The following is a 16,578-nucleotide window of genomic DNA, read 5'->3' on the forward strand; positions in this document are numbered from 1 at the left end:
CTTCGTGTGTGCCAAAATGGTGTTTAATCAGTTTTTGATGCCTAGCCTTTTGTCTGTGATGGTTCTCATCATGTGTTGTTCAGCAAATGAGCACTGAAAACTGTGAACTGTTTTTTTGCAGACTGTCTATGTGTGAGTAGATGAAATGATATGTTAAATGTCACAACAGCTGGCCACATGCTCTCTCATTCAGTTCAGGACTGAATTGTCTTGATTGATTGAATTGATTTTAAATTTGAAAAGATTTCGGCCATGAGTACCTATGCCTGTCAAGTACTGAAAGCTGATTTTCAAGGCCTGATCGGATACTCATGTTTACTTATTATTAGATCAAATACTTCTTGATTTAGATCAGAATTTGGCGATTTCTATTTAGGCAAGGTGATCTTGTATGCCAGCATTTAACATTTGAGAATATTGGCTTAAATCAAAAAATGGTATTAATTAATTCTTATTAGCTGTTTTCAGATTTTCAGATAACTGGTTACTCAGCTCTGATGTTGCAAACTCATCAGTGTTCTAAATGAATACTTACGGGGGTCAGCTTATTTTAGGCAACAGCTTCTCCTGCTTTTACTTTAGTAACATTTATTAGACATTTAGTTGACAAAAATACTGTCAGCACAAAGTTTCCAAGGAGCATGTTGACCAAAAGTATGAATAAACAATACTGCCAACCCAATAATGAAATGAGTGCCAGATATTTTGTCTTAATAAAAAATTTTTTGTCATTGTAGCAATCATAATTTGTAGTTATATATTTGTAGCATATTGTTGTTCATATTTCAACAGTATGCATGCTGATTCAGAAAAACAGCAGACTTCACAAAGACATGAAAAACCTGCAGCTAAAACATGGCACTGCAGTGTGGGGCATGTTGGCAGATGTGGGCTCACCTTAACCTTAACCACTCAAAATTTGTACCTAAACTTAAACTAGCCAATCACATCCAATCTAAAGAACACTCACTACTGTCAACACACCTACCGATTTTTGGTGAAACGCCCAGGTTCCAGAGCCGCCTCGGTTACATAAAGTACATCTCTAAATGGATGCCCAAGGTGTCAGATAAGCAAGGAGATTAATGTCAGATTTTTGACAGTTTTAGTGATCTGTTCATTTTTTGTCATTTATCAAGGAAAAATGTCAAACTTTCATCGATTTCAGGTTTTAATGTAATGTAAGGATTTCCCAGCCAGACTTCACTGTCTTGTATCAATGTAAATGAAATGTCTTTGAATTTCGCACTGTTGGCTGGACAAAACAAGCAATTAGACAATGTTACCGTGGGCTCTGGAAACATGCGTTATATATGATATTTTATCAGATTTTAGGCTATACAATTGATTAATTTATCTAAAAAATAATCAACAACAATGTAAGTAATTAGGTTCAGCCCCTATAGTGTCTTGAATAAATGAACATTTGCCATCTTTTGCCGTCTTGTCTTCCTCACTGGTTCTGATACTGAGTTCACTACCTTTTAGATTCTGTTGTAGTTTATTGTCTTCATAATCTTTTAACTGCACTAAACGTGCCTCCTTATTTAAACTGAATTTTTGGCTTGATGACTCACTTTTTGTTATGCCCATCTTTTCACTTATTTCATTTCAACGGAATATACTATCTGTCCTCTGGGTGACCTCACTAAGGACAAATTCAGTCGAATTCAGTCTGATTAGTTTTGTGTTGTATGAGCTCTTCTACAACATGAGAGCTGATCTCTTTGGGAGGGAGTGAACTCAGCTTGTAAATGGACTGTACTCGTATAGCGCCTTTCTAGTCGTCCGACCACTCAAAGCGCTATACACTACCTGTCACATTCACACATTTACCCATTCACACACATTCATACACTGATGGCAGTGGCTGCCGTGCAAGGTGCCAACTGCTCATCAAAAACAAAGTAATCAATCACACACACCGATTGAACAGCCATCGGGAGCAATTTTGAGTTCATTATCTTGCCCAAGGATACTTAGACTTGCAGATTGGAGGTTCGAACAGCAGATCTTCGATTAGTAGGCAACCCACTCTACCTCTAGGCCACAGCTGCACTTGTGAAAACCCATGTTCTTTGCTGTTTGACAGCCACTCATTTTGTCTAATTATTCTCCATGTGAAAATCGTGACTCATGGGTTTAGCAACATAGCATGCTGTGTGTGATTATCTAGAGCTACATGTGTTGATTTTATAGTGCCATTGTGTACACCTGCCCATTGCCTTGCTATTAGAACGCCGATAACAGTGTTGGTATATGATTGTGGCGTGTGTTAGTTTACCTCTAGACAAAGACCAGTCGTCAGTGATCCTTGGCTCTATCGGTGTGCTTTCCTTCCCTGTAGGGCTTTGTAATTTTAATCCCAAAAGGTAGTGAAGTTCCCACAGGTGATAATCCTGAGTGGCTAAGATTTAGCATAGCCGTCCATCATTCAAGGACCTTTTGCCACACTGTTGAGTCCTTTCAGAATGATAATTTGAGTGGAAGAAAGCATTCAGTCTGTAGGGAGCAAGAAAGATACTGACGCTGCTCCTCTGCCTCCCCCTCTCTTCTCTCTGCTGTGCTTCGTTTTCTGTGGCTCTGTCTCTTCCTCCAGCAGCCCTTCCTACTCATCGATTGTTCCCTCCCCCTTCTTCTCCCCTCTCTGAAACTGTCTTCTCCTTCTCTTTTTTTAACACCTCTGCGCTCCACTAATCAGATTTAACACTCCTTGAAATCTTTTCAAGTCTGTAATTTTTCCTTTGTTATCTTTCTGTCTTTTGTGCTGCCTTTAATAATCGTTGGAAACTCTGTTTCCAGCATGCAGGGACTATACAGGTCTTTTTTACCTGGAGTCCTTGTTTCTTTCTCTTCTCCTCAGCCTTCTCCCCATAAGTTTGTTTGCCACATTAAAGAAGAAATGTAGGAAACTGTTATATCCATATAGGAAATAGTGGCTATGACAGTGCTAATGGCAGAATCCTTCCTCTCAGGACTTTGTTTGTGTTTGCATAGCACATGGTACATGCTTAATGTTCCTGATCGCTACCTTATTGCCTGGTGAGAAAGGTAGCTAGTGAGTGGACTAATTAGGGCTACTTGGCATTGGCATGGCAACAACAGCCCCACTGGCCAAAGCGAACGCAGACCAATTGATCAGAATTCAAATCAGGGTCTATCTGTTGTCTTCCGGGATACTCCACTGATGAAACAAGATCTCCTGATTTTTCACATCTCCCCCAATCTGGTCGTTGTATCTCAGCCCTTCATCGCTCACTCTTCATTTGTTTATTCAAGAACGTCGTAGAGATGATGACGGTTTCCGGGCCGACTGTTTTTCTGAGATGCGCAACTCAGCGGGAGGCATGTTTTCCCCCAGATACAAGTTGTTAGCGAAAGAGATAGATGGCAGACAGCAGGGTTATATAGGGGGTAAAAAGACAGTTGCAGACTTTTTTTACTGATGAAACATGAGCATTATATGTAAGTGAGGCAGCGATACAGAGATGGAGACAGCTCAGCAAACCACAGAGGAAAAGAAGACCGTTGCAGACCTTTTTTCTCAGCAAAGATGCCAATATTGAGCGTGAGAGGCTTCACACCTGAAATTGCTGTAAGCACAATACAGTGCAAAAGAAAACATCCAGAAATGTTTAATGAATGCATTAATATTTCACCCTGATATCTAGGCTGTCTGCTAGCTCGCCTAAAGGCTGCTGGCTGTTGTCTAGTCCCCAGCTGTGCTGTTTCAAACAGAGGTGCATATGAGTGAAAGTAAGTGCAGGGCTGTGTTTGTGTGTGTCCTTTGCATTTATGAAAGAGCAGTCATGGACTTGGTGCTCGAGACAAATTCCACAAATGCTGATGCCATGATGATAGTCTGGCAGCACAGATGGCTGTGAACTCGAGGGCAAGAGCTAATAAGTCATGAAACAACTAGAGGAAAATTAAAACGTAAGAAAAAGGCAAACATAAGTAACTTTGGGACCCAATAAGCAGCCAACAAAAAACATTAAACCTACTGACATATACTGTACATTCTCACTGGCAAGCAGTGAGATTACTTTGATTCTTTGATGTCTTAAGCAGGGTCATTGTCAGAAACACATGAATCAGCAACCACTGGACTGAGGCGCAGATTAACTGTGGGTCCAGGGAATTGAGGTTTGGGCGATTACATACAAAGTCAATGCAAATACGTGGAGAGACGCGATTTTCTGTCGGGCGGTGCTGGCAGCGTGAAGAAATTAAGTTTTCTACTCGAGCGAGAAAGTTGCATGATACTGTGTCGCGATAGCCTATCAACGTTGAGATTGTCTGGACCTCACAGACGGCTTCAGAGCGTTGTTTGGAGAGAACCAAGCAGAGCGGAGGGAGAGAATCTTGCTGGCCGACAGACAGCTGCTTAGCTATGGACAGCTGTGGAAGAAATAGCCGGGTCACCGCTGCAGCTTTTGGATATGTAAACAACCACAGTCGGACTGGATTATGCTCTGACAACTACTGCATTTATCCATGGGAGGAGCTCAAAGTTAACTGCTTTTATTAAATTAACTTTTAAAGAAGTGGTATTATGCTCATTTTCAGGTTCAAAAGGGGTTGTGCCAGAACAGGTTTACATGGTTTAATTTTCAAAAAACCATATTTTTCTCATACTGCACATTGCTGAAGCTCCTGTTTTCACCCTGTGTGTTGTATGCTCCGCTCTTGAGCTACAGAGTGATGCATCTTACTTGTACAAAATCTTTGTTGGGAGTTGCGCATGCGCAGTTCCCAGGTAAGGACTACTAGCCAATCAGAAGCAGAGAAGGGCGGGTCGTAAGAAACAAGGTAGTGTGATCCAAATCAAAGCCGCTTCAGACTAGTGATAGCAAGTTCGAGTCTTTTGACAGTCTCGTTCATTCAAATCTCGTTCATTAAAATGAACTAATCTATTGTTGAATCATTTAGTTCATTTGAACTAGGCTGGTTATTGCGGCGCTGCAGCCCTCTAGTGGGTGATTAAAAAACAGCGCCGTTCTCAAACATGGAAGGCTGCCTGGCTTGCTTTATTTGACAAAGTATAATGCACAAATTCACCTCTTGATTACATCATCATTATATAAACCCCCCTGGGCCCACAAACAAATTCAAACCATGTAAAAACCACAGAAATATGTTGTCAATATGTAATCACCACTACTCCGGCTAAATCCTTCCATTTTCACAATCTTTTCTGAGTATACAATCAGACCAGCCATATAAAGGCTTATGTATATAATTACTATCATTATCTCTAAAGTGCTCATTCATACAGCAGCCTAACGTCCCTATCCATGAGTAAATATTAATATCAGATTTGCAGTAAATATATTGAAGTAATAAGCTTGATATGAATAAACACACTCTTATTAAAATTCAACCAATTTAATAATAATCTGGATCAAGCCACCAAGTTCTTAAAGAACTCCAGCACAGAGAGAGGAACAAAGAAATATTAACACATTATATAAACGCAGCAGTTTGGCAGTTCTGGACGCAGAATGGGCCACATCAGGTCCGGATTCTGCAGACAGAGAAACACACATGAGCACATCACTCAGACACTGCAGTTTGTTCACCAGTCACGAGCTGTGAAACAACAGCACGGCTCTGTTAGTAAATAAAAAGGAAAAGTTATGTTGCGTTCTCTGGCGGACCTGGATGAGCTGTTAACTGTTTACACGGCTAACGCTAACGTTGCTACGTGGCTGTGTTTTAATGTTTTAAAACTGTTTGTTTTGGAGAGGGGACGACCTTGGAGGTAATTCGGCTCCAGGTATAACCCTGTCAGGGCTCTGAAGTGGACCCAGAACAACTCTCATCAGCTGTTAGCTGTAATGTTAAACACTAGCAGGACTAAAGTTAAGGTGCGGCTGTGTTCAAACTATAACTTAGCACATCATCACTGCGCTGCAATAACGTTATGCTTTATTCAATGTCACGTCATTAACAAAATAGCTATATAATGTCAGTCCAGTTACCTGACAGCCGACCTGCCTCTCATTCTCCGGCGCTGGCAGTCACTCAGCCTGCCGAGTGAACGAAAGACTGAGGAAGACCCATGTGAGCGCTGAACGAGTCGTTCATTCCTGCTCCACACAGAAGCTGTCATGTGACAAATGAACAAGTCAGTCCCAGAGACCCACAGTTGAGAGTTGTGAACTAATCAATTCTGTTTCCTGTGCTGACAGAGACCATGCAGCTGCCTTGTGACGAGTGAACGTAAGAGTCCAAGATCCTTCACGCATGCGTGAAAATGAACGAATCACTCACTGAGACAAACCGTTCCTCCCGAGTCATACACACGATTAGGTCTTGTGAACGAAACGTTCTTTGAACGACACAACACTACTTCAGACTGCGACCGTAACCTAGCAGATGGTATAAGTTATTACCAGTCCACAACCACACAACATCATTGTTCCACATCTTACCATTAGGACTAAACGTTGAACTGTTCTCACGATCTCTGCTGCCTTGCCGAAAAATGCTACCATAGCGCAAATCGATAGACTCAACTCTACTCGGCCCTACTCCGTTTTCCATTGCAGGTAGTACCCAGAGATAGAGTACGTAGCTTGTCGTCATAGCGACGCCACACACAACTGCCGCAACGTAATGTTCAATGCGATCCACACAGCTTTCTCTTTTTTAAGTTAAAACGTTTCAACATTCCTCAGATAGTAAAGACAGATAAGCGGTATGAAAACCTTCCAGCTGTGTTTTCCTCTGCTGTTGTTGCTGCAGCGGTCTGTGTGACGGCGGGAGCAGAGGGCTCTGTGAGCGGGCGGCTGGCCGGCCTCACACGCTCCTCCCACAGCCTTCCCCCACAGCCACTTGCGGAGCTCCTCAACTCCGACAATATTCATCACATTTTTGTTCCGCCGTCAATATTCGAAATCTACACAGCTGATTTCTCATCTCAAAACTTCTCAGAAGTGGATTTAGTGATGAAATTACATACGAAAACTGTAAAATATAATATTTTGTTGCTCGCCTCTGTCAGGCACACGCAATGATGATGCAGTGAATAGTGAATCTTCTCTCTGACCAGTCAGAAGTCTGTCTGTTTTCACGTTACATTTTAGTATCACCTCAGCTCGATGGAGGTGAGGTGATACGAAAAAAAGTACCTGGAAGCAGGTACAGGTGCAACATTTCTAAAATACTAGCTGCTTGGCAAGCTTTATGACGCGTTTTCATTGTGACGATACAAGTAAAGGAAGTGAAGGGCTGGACTACAAACGAGCTGTTTTCAAGCGGTTCTGAGAAGTGCTTTCTGTGGAAGATGGGAACTCCCTTTGGGCTGGACTTTGGGCTTTTTCACTTTGCAAACCTGTTACATGCACAAAAAAGATATATAACTCAATAAAGGAGAGGGAAAAAGCCAAAAAGCATAATACCACCTCTTTAACTTTAATATTTTGGGATTAAAATGTTGATTTATCTTCATTCACGCTTCTTGGCAGCGAGCTACCGTGTGTTTCTGGTTCCACTGTTGTTGTTGGTGTCAGTGAGTACCCAGAGCTCTGTGATACTACTTCTACTCTGTGATAAACCGGGCACAACTGGACATTGCTTGCTGAAAAGAAAGTTCAGTAAATATGTGTCTGTTACTTTTTCCAGCTATCATTGTAACTTACTGTGAACAAGTTAGCATAGCCCTGATCGAGCCCTTATCTATTTAATCTAGTAATTTATAAGGCATGGGTTATTAAGAAATGAGTCATATAGAAAAAGTAGAAACTAGATTTCAGTAAAAACATTTAAAATGTGCGTATGTGTACCAGAGATGTGCACTCGAGGTGCGGGATGTTTATTTTTAGTAAACATCTGATGAGCGTGCTGTTATTATTCACCTACCTCCGTTACCTATAACCTGCTACGTAACACGTAGTATCAGCTGCACGCGGCCACACATGAGAGAGGACAACAAACAGCGACAGCTGCTCTGCCTCTGTCTTCATCATAAACTTTGGCTTTAAAACTTCATACAACTAGACCCAAACAAAGAAGCGCTGAACACAAAATAGGTTAGTAACCAGTGGTGAGTAAACAGCTTGCTTCTTGTTTTAGCTACGACCTACCGGAGGTTTACTCCGACTGTCGTTCGTTTTGAAAAGATGAATGAGCGTTTGTTTACTTGCCAAACTTGTGGCAGTCGATTAATGTAATAATTTATGTCCCGCTGGCTTCCATTAGCATTAATTATTAATGCTGGCTGCAAACAGGTTACAGGTTTATTGTTGGTAATGCTACAGTTTTTATTTAGTTAACATACACTGGTTTGAAAGTCTGGAGTGTGTTGAGTTACAGTAGTTAATAAGATGTCATTAATTGCATTGCACATTACATGGTTGTGCTCTGTAAGTGAAAAACAGGTTACAGTTACAGAATTCCTTATAGTCATGCAGTTTTATAAGCAGCCTGGATTGAACACAGTAGGTGATACAACATTACAATTGTAGCAATGTAAATATCTAATCAACTTAAAAATACCCAACATTCCTGGTTTTAGCTCCACAGAAGTGAAGAGTTGCTGCTTTTTTCAGCTCCATATCTATGAAGGGGGGAAGTAATAAATGTTAATTGATAAAAAAGGAGGTGAAGAAAATGGATGTGTATGGAAAAATAAACGGGTTAAAATAGACGTGAAATGAAAAATAGAGTGATAAATATTCAAGTGATTTGATTAATTTTAAGTCGATTTGATTAAAACAGTAGTGATAGATTTTTATTTATCAACCATCATTCACAACGCAAAATTGGCATTCATCATTTAAAGCAGGTAGCCTCAAGGGTTAAAGTAACAAAAAGTAAATGATAAAATGGAGGTGATGAAAATGTCACACCTGTGGGGAAAAAAGGCAGAACACCTCAAAATATAAATGACAGTCTTTAAATAACTATTTTGTTGTCCTTTGAAGACAGACAATGTAACATCAGCTGCCAAATGTCAAGTAGCAAAAACTAGTACTTACAGTTTAAGTTGTGTGTAGCAGACCTGGTGGCGGATTCATGACCTCAACAAGAACTGATCACTGAAAGACATCAAAACATCTTGTAACAAATAAATGTGCTTTCTTTCCTAACAGTAATTTTCAGGACAATAATCACACAGCGCTGTCGATAGCAGTACTCAAATCCAAAATCTAAATAGCAGTGTGTGGAGCAGCAATATTTAATGTAAGCTGTTAGGCAGTAACAGTTATGGCTGACATTTTGCAAGCTAAATAGCTAACATTACCATCACATGTAATCTACAAGGAATCTAGTGGTGCTTGAATCTAAGCAGGGGCCATCAAATTTTAAAAGTACATGCAACTTGAATATTTATCACTCTGTTTTTCATTTCACATCCATTTTAACCCCTTTATTTTTCCATTCACGTCCATTTTCATCACCTCCTTTTTTATCAATTAATATTTGTTATTTCCACCCCTCATACATATCAATAAAAAATAACATTTTTTGACTGGTGATTATAAAAAGCTTTCTGAAATCCCTTTGGGCTTTGTGCCAATGGGCATTTGTTATTATATATGACATTTTTAGGTTAAATGATTCATTGAATGAAATAGTCAATACAGTACGTTAATGAAAGAAATTGCTAGTTGGCTACAGCAGTATGAGCAAAATACACAGATTTTCCTATAATTTACTTCCAATAAACAGACCAGAAGTATGCCGAAATATCTAAATCATGATGCCGATTTGTAAAAAGTCTGAGTTCATGCTTTGTCAGGTCTGCCTGTAAGACTACAAGCAAACCCCTTAAAATGCTTGCTGAATGGCATTTGGATAGATTAGGGCTATGCTAACTTGCTTCTGACTGAGAGAGTCCAGTTCGTTCACGAATTAAAGTACATTACTCATTAGATGAGTAGGTGCTTGGTCGAGATGTAGTGAGGAAAACAATGAAGAACCACCAAGTAGCTAGTCACTTGACAAATAGAGATTATGGGAGTATAAATCTGTTGATGAAGGTGGTTTTTGTTTTCAACATTTTGGTTTCCTGTAAGGCTTAAATAGTATGTTAGGATTTTGAAAGAGAGATCAGTAAGAACTGGAATAGATATTTTTATCAGAGAGATACTAACTATAACACATGATAAAATAAAACAATACCCAATTCTGTTTGCGGTTTCAACTGCACTTACATCAGATTACAGAAAGTATTAGACATTACAGAAAATTATGTTTCATTGTCCCCTTAAGCCAGTGCACACACAGCATCACATAATGGTTTACAATAGTTGTGACACACTGCAGCCTGTCAGTTGCTGTCATAATGTGTTATGGAACATGGTCGGAGATTCTTGCCGCACATTGATATAATCTGGTATTACTATTAGTTATAAAACATTAAATCAAAAGGTCATAATACATTATGAACTTTGCTATAGCGCCTAATGCATGTTTGTAAGTGATTATAAAAACTCTTATAATGTCTTATGGACGCATTATATCGTGTTATAAATATATGCGTAAGTCATTATAGCGATGACCTTCATAGAAAGTGTTACCCAAAATCTACAAAAACTTCTATAAATTATATTAACGCATGTGCAATCAGTGAAATGAGTAATTCAGTTTCTACATTCTACTGTGACTTTACAATCCTCACATATTGCATTTACATGTATTAATTTGTTTGAAACATATATTGGTTTGACAAGTATATCTGTGCTCAGATATGAGGTCTTCCTTGAATTTCTATGCTATTGTAACTCTCCAATGTAAAACAGATAAATGGTTTGCCCTTAACAGTTCACCATTTCAGCGCAGTAAAATCAAATCTTACACCTTGCGCTAATCGCTTTTAAGAAGCAAATGTAATTGTGCCCATCTGTGTGTGCATGGGCGTGTTGGTCTTAAAATAAATTCCATTGGAGGTATTTCAGTTACATCACTCTGATTGGTTTAATTCATGTTAAGCCCAAAACACACCTATGATTAACGAATAAATGCATCCCCTTTGCGCCTTACTTGGCGCCCAGATTAAAAAGTGGAGGTAGAATCCAGGTGGAGTGGATATCAGAAGCAATAATGAGGACTTCAGATTTAAGTGCATTTAACTGCAGAAAATGATTTGCAATCCAGTTCCTAATTGCATTTTAACACTTGGATTTACAGAAACGGTATGAGGCTCATCAGGTTTAAACAAAAAATAAAACTGGATGTCATCGGTGTACAAATAGATAGATGTTGCTAATACTACTGATCATTGGAAAACCTTTTAAAATAGGGAGGTTGGTAGGGCATCAGAGGAGGCTTTCATTTGTCTTAACAAAGAGCCATCTGAGAATTTTCTGTGGATGTTTTGGTAGTTTTTTTTACCTCTTGTCACCATAGAATTATATTGTACAAGGTAAATTTATTTATCATTTTACAACACAGGGTTGTATAACAAGATGAAGTTGTAGTTCCCTTTATGTTACTAAAAAGTGTTATATAAAATATATATTTTAGTGTTATATAAAACTGTTATATACAAACAGGGCGTGGAAATTAACACCAAATGTGATAGATATTCTGTTTGGCGGCTAAATGTTGGAAGGCTAATAAATATATTCGCTATAGGCTATAATATAATCTATTTGACGTCAACCAACAGCAGCCCGGCCTTCCTACTTGTTGTGTGTCGCACTAAATCGGTCTTTAACGTAGCGGTCTGGCTTTACCGGAACCAGCAGCGTAGAAAAAAACAATTACGTGTCAATACAACACTGGCATGCTGGCTGTGGCTTTTCAGACAGACATCGTTCCGCCTCTGTTACTACCAACATTCCCGGGTCAGAGGCGGATCAAATCGGATCCCTCTCTCGGGCTGCGTACCTTTTTATACAATGCAGCGAGGCGGCATATTGGTGCAATACTCCTGGAAAATAAGGCAGCTGTGAAAGCGGCTTTTATTAGGAGCTAGCTAGCATTTAGCTAAGCAGGTAAGCTTTTTGCTAGCTAGCTACCACCATAAAGTGGCAACTGTTACCAGGTGTAGTAGCCAAACAAAACAAAAGGAAAACCCTGACCCAGACTAAAAGGAGGCTGAAGCAGAACATAAAAAAATGAAGTTGGCGGTCCAGTCCAGTGTATGATACACTGTTAAATCTTCTAATGGTCCTGCTGTCCTCCCCGGAGTTCAAGGAGTATGATCCATAGACAGTATAAAAATGTTGATCCCACAAAAGCTGTGATGCTGTGGCACCAGGACTCTGTCAGAAGCAGGTGGCCAGAAGAGGGTGACTGTAGAAAGTGAGCAGTCTGATGAGGAGGTTTAAGTTGAATGATTAATACGCATCTTGTAAGTTTAGAACAGTTAACTGTTATTTATGTCTTAAGTACATTTAATAGCAATTATATAATTTTGATTCAGATTTCACTCTGGCCTCTTCTTTAAGTTTGTATTTGACATAATACCTTATTATCTCAAATAAAAGGACTGAAACAAATGTAGCCTATATGTGACCCAAAAAGGCAATTTATTATTTTTGCAGGCAAAAAACATGTTGAATGGTGGATTTTTTCATCTACCTATCCCATTGGCAAGTGAGCCAAAAAGTTAATTTCCACCCCTGTATACAAATGATATACACTAGAGGGGTGGATAAATAACAGGTCATAGAAATAAAACTATTTTGTTTATTTTATCTATTGTAGCTGTTGGGAATCCAACCTCACTTCTGACATCCTCCACAAAGGAGCTGGCTATACACCTCTCAGAGCTGTCTTTCAAGAGTACAGGGGGCAGGTGTTTGATATTCAAAACATAGGTTTTCAATGTAGTGCTTCTTCAGAACTATCAGGATCAGAATCAGAATCGGGTTTATTGCCAGGTACATTTTCACATACGAGGAATTTGCCTTGGTATGAATTGGTGCTTACAGTACAACATGACATAAATAGTAACATAAATATATAAAAAGTAAGGAGATTAGAAAAAAAATACAAGTATACAAAAAATATAAAAAGATACAATAATACTATAATACAATGCTGACAAGTATGTGCAAAATTTCGCAACATGAGCATAAAGCACAGTTGAGCGTTGTTGTAAAGTGTGGGGTCAGGAGAGTGTATGAGTGTGTGTGAGTTTGGAGAGGGGGGCATAAGAGTCACTGACAGTGGGGACCCGGGCCTTGTTGAGGAAGCCCACTGCCATCGGAAAGAAACTGTTCTTGTGGCGAGAGGTTTTGATCCTGATGGACTGCAGCCTCCTACCAGAGGGGACGTTCTGAAGCAGTTTGTGTCTAGGGTGGGAGGGGTCAGCTGCAATCTTTCCTGCACGCCTCAGAGTCCTGGAGGTGTACAGGTCCTGAAGAGAAGGAAGATTGCAGCCAATCACCTTCTCTGCAGAGCGAATGATATGCTGCAGCATGCCCTTGTCCAGGGCAGTGGCAGCAGCGTACCAGATGGTGATGGAGGAGGTGAGGATGGACTCAATGATGGCGGTGTCTTTGGCAGGCTGAACTTCTTCAGCTGCCGCAGGAAGTAAATCCTCTGCTGGGCCTTTTTGATGATGGAGGTGATGTTCAGTTCCCACTTGAGGTCCTGGGAGATGATGGTGCCCAGGAAGCAGAAGGAGTCCACAGTGGTGACTGGGGAGTCGCACAGGATGAAGGGGGAGGGTGGGGCTGTGGTCTTTCTGTCTGTGACCATCTCCACTGTCTTCAGAGCGTTGAGCTCCAGACTGTTCTGGCTGCACCGGGTCACCAGATAGTCAATCTCCCACCTGTAGGCGGACTCATCCCCACCAGAGATGAGCCCAATGAGGGTGGTGTCATCCACAAACTTCAGGAGCTTGACAGACTGGTGACTGGAGGTGCAGCTGTTGGTGTACAGGGAGAAGAGCAGAGGGGAAAGAATGCAGCCCTGAGGGGAACCGGTGCTGAGGGTCCTGGAGTCAGAGACATGTTTTCCCAGCTTAACGTCCTGCTTCCTGTCCGTGAGGAAGTCAGTGATCCACCTGCAGGTGGAGTCAGGCACGCTCAGCTGAGAAAGCTGAAGCAGAGCTGGGATGATGGTGTTGAAAGCAGAGCTGAAATCCACAAACAGGATCCTGGTGTAGGTTCCTGGGGGGGGGGGGCATGTTTACTGCATCATCTACAGACTTGTTGGCTCTGTAGGCAAACTGCAGGGGGTCCAGGAGTGGGTCTATGATGGATTTCAGGTGGGACAACACAAGGCGCTCAAAGGACTTCATTACCACAGAGGTCAGGGCAACGGGTCTGTAGTCGTTTAGTCCAGTGGTCCTTGGTTTTTTGGGGACAGGGATGATGGTGGTGACTTTGAAGCAAGGCTGGCACATGGCATGTCTCCAGTGAGGTGTTAAAAATATCTGTGAACACCGGAGAGAGCTGATTGGCGCAGTGCTTCAGGGTGGATTTGGAGACAGAATCCGGTCCAGCTGCTTTGTGAGGTTTTCGGCCTCCTGAACAGTCTGTTGACATCCCTCTCTAGGATGAGAGGGGGAGGGGGTGGGGGATGAGATAGTGGACAGTGGCCAATCAGTGGTGTGATGGGGGATGGTGTCAGGTCTGTTCCATTGTCTTTCAAAGTGACAGTAAAACTGGTTCAACTCGTTGGCAAGGCGTGAGTCATTCATGAATTTAGGTTTGTAGCTGGTGATCTGTCTGAAGCCTCTCCAGACAGAAGCAGAGTCATTACTTGAGAACTAGTGTTGTAGTCTCTCTGCGTACAGCGGTTTAGCATCTCGCACCGCCTTGCTAAACCTGTACTTTGGCTCCACTCCTAAATGCCTCTTCCTTCTCCAACCTCAGTTGTCTGAGCTTAGCTGTGAACCAGGGTTTGTCATTGTTATAACTCACCCTGGTCCATGTTGGAAAGCAGCTGTCTTCACAGAAGCTGATGTAGGACGTCACAGCCTCTGTAAACTCATCGACTGTTGGTAGCAGTCCTGAAAACCTCCCAGTCACTACAGTCCAAGCACGCCTGGAGGTTCTCTACAGCTTCACTAGTCCACTGCTTTGATGTCCTCACCACAGGTTTACAGATTTTTAGTTGTTGTCTGTATGCAGGAATCATGTGAACCATGGCGTGGTCAGAGTGTCCCAGTGGAGCTCGAGGGACGGCGTGATAGGCACTGCTTACTGTGGTGTAGCAGTGATCCAAAGTGTTCCCCTCTCTGGTTGGACACTTTATGAATTGTGTGTATTTGGGGATTTAATGGCTGAGGTTTCTTTTGTTAAAGTCACCAAGAACAATAACGTAAGGAGTCCGGGAATGTCTGCTCTACCCACAGTATCTGATCGGCCAGCACGTGCTGTGCCTCCTGCACGTTGGCCTGCGGTGCAATGTAAACACAGAGCAGAAAGTAGCCTGCAAACTCACGGGGGGAGTAGAATGGCTTACAATGTATCAATAAATATTCCAGGTCATGAGAACAGTGTTGCTGAATCACTGTCACATCGTTACACCAGCCACTGTTAATGTAAAAACAGACACCTCCACCTTTTGTTTTGCCAGAGAGTTCCATGTCGCGGTCCGCTCTGTAGACCTGGAAGCCAGCCAGCTGCAGCGCGGAGTCCGGTATTGATCCAGACAGCCACGTGTCGGTGAAGCACAGAACAGAAGATGAATAAATGTTTCTGTTTTTCCCGACAGTAGCCAAAGTTTGTCCATTTTATTGCACAGTGAGCGTAAGTTGGAGAGAAATATTCCCGGTAGCGGCGTGCGGTATCCTCTTCGGCGGCGGCGCAACAGCGTGCCGGACCTTCTCCCCCTCCTCCAGCGTCTCACCGCATGAACAGCAGAAAGTGAAGCCTTGACCAGAATGTCCAATAATTCCACTAATGACACAAGAAAAGTCATAATTATGAGCTCTTCTCTGGTGAAAGGGCTCCGGGTATCACAGCAGAATGCAAAGTTAACAAACGTAAACAAAACAAAGATAGCACCAAAATACCACGGCTGCCCTGAGTGGCGCCATCTTACTGAAACACAGTATGTTATCACCTTTTTCTGTGGCTGTGAAGTATAAACTTTAGGGTGTCTTTTGATAGTAGTAGTAAAGCCATCGACAGTTTGAATGGTGCTTTCCTCGACTGTTTTGGAGACAGACAAACATTATCCTGCAGCACAAGCATTATTTCAATGTACCCAAATGAAAGTTACAAATGAGTTTGCTGAAACTGAGCCGATCCATAGTATGTCACAACTCTTAATACATTTTTTTATATTATTTATTTATTTATTTATTTCCTGACCGTTAAATGTACTCTGATAAGCGTGAAATCGATCCCTCCCTGCTGCCTGCTCTGGTTACCACCATCACCAAGGTATTGCTTAAGGTGGGTAATATTCTACGCTGCCATGATACTAATTTCAAGCGCTGCAATGCTGTGATAAATTCTAAAGTAACTTTGATTATTGGTAATATCCATCTTGTTGTCCTCTGAAGAATGAGATGAATGAATTCCCCTAGCACAGAAACCAGGGCACATCTGTGCCAGAGCACAGCTTATCCCCTGGGAACCAACACATAATATCCAGTGGCTTGTGTGGTCTGTGGTTGTGTGTGTGCATGGCTTCAAGCATGGCATATCAGACGGCCCT

The 16,578-nt window shown here is 41.5% G+C and overlaps 1 protein-coding gene across 1 annotated transcript in view; it reads left to right on the plus strand.

Moving 5' to 3' along the window:
• The window catches only part of LOC123984592 (conserved oligomeric Golgi complex subunit 5-like), a 64,614-nt gene that overhangs the window by 31,183 nt on the left and 16,853 nt on the right, over positions 1 to 16,578 (plus strand). The window lies entirely within an intron of this gene.

This window comes from Micropterus dolomieu, linkage group LG16 (assembly GCF_021292245.1).
Source record: "Micropterus dolomieu isolate WLL.071019.BEF.003 ecotype Adirondacks linkage group LG16, ASM2129224v1, whole genome shotgun sequence".
Taxonomy (NCBI): Eukaryota; Metazoa; Chordata; class Actinopteri; order Centrarchiformes; family Centrarchidae; genus Micropterus; species Micropterus dolomieu.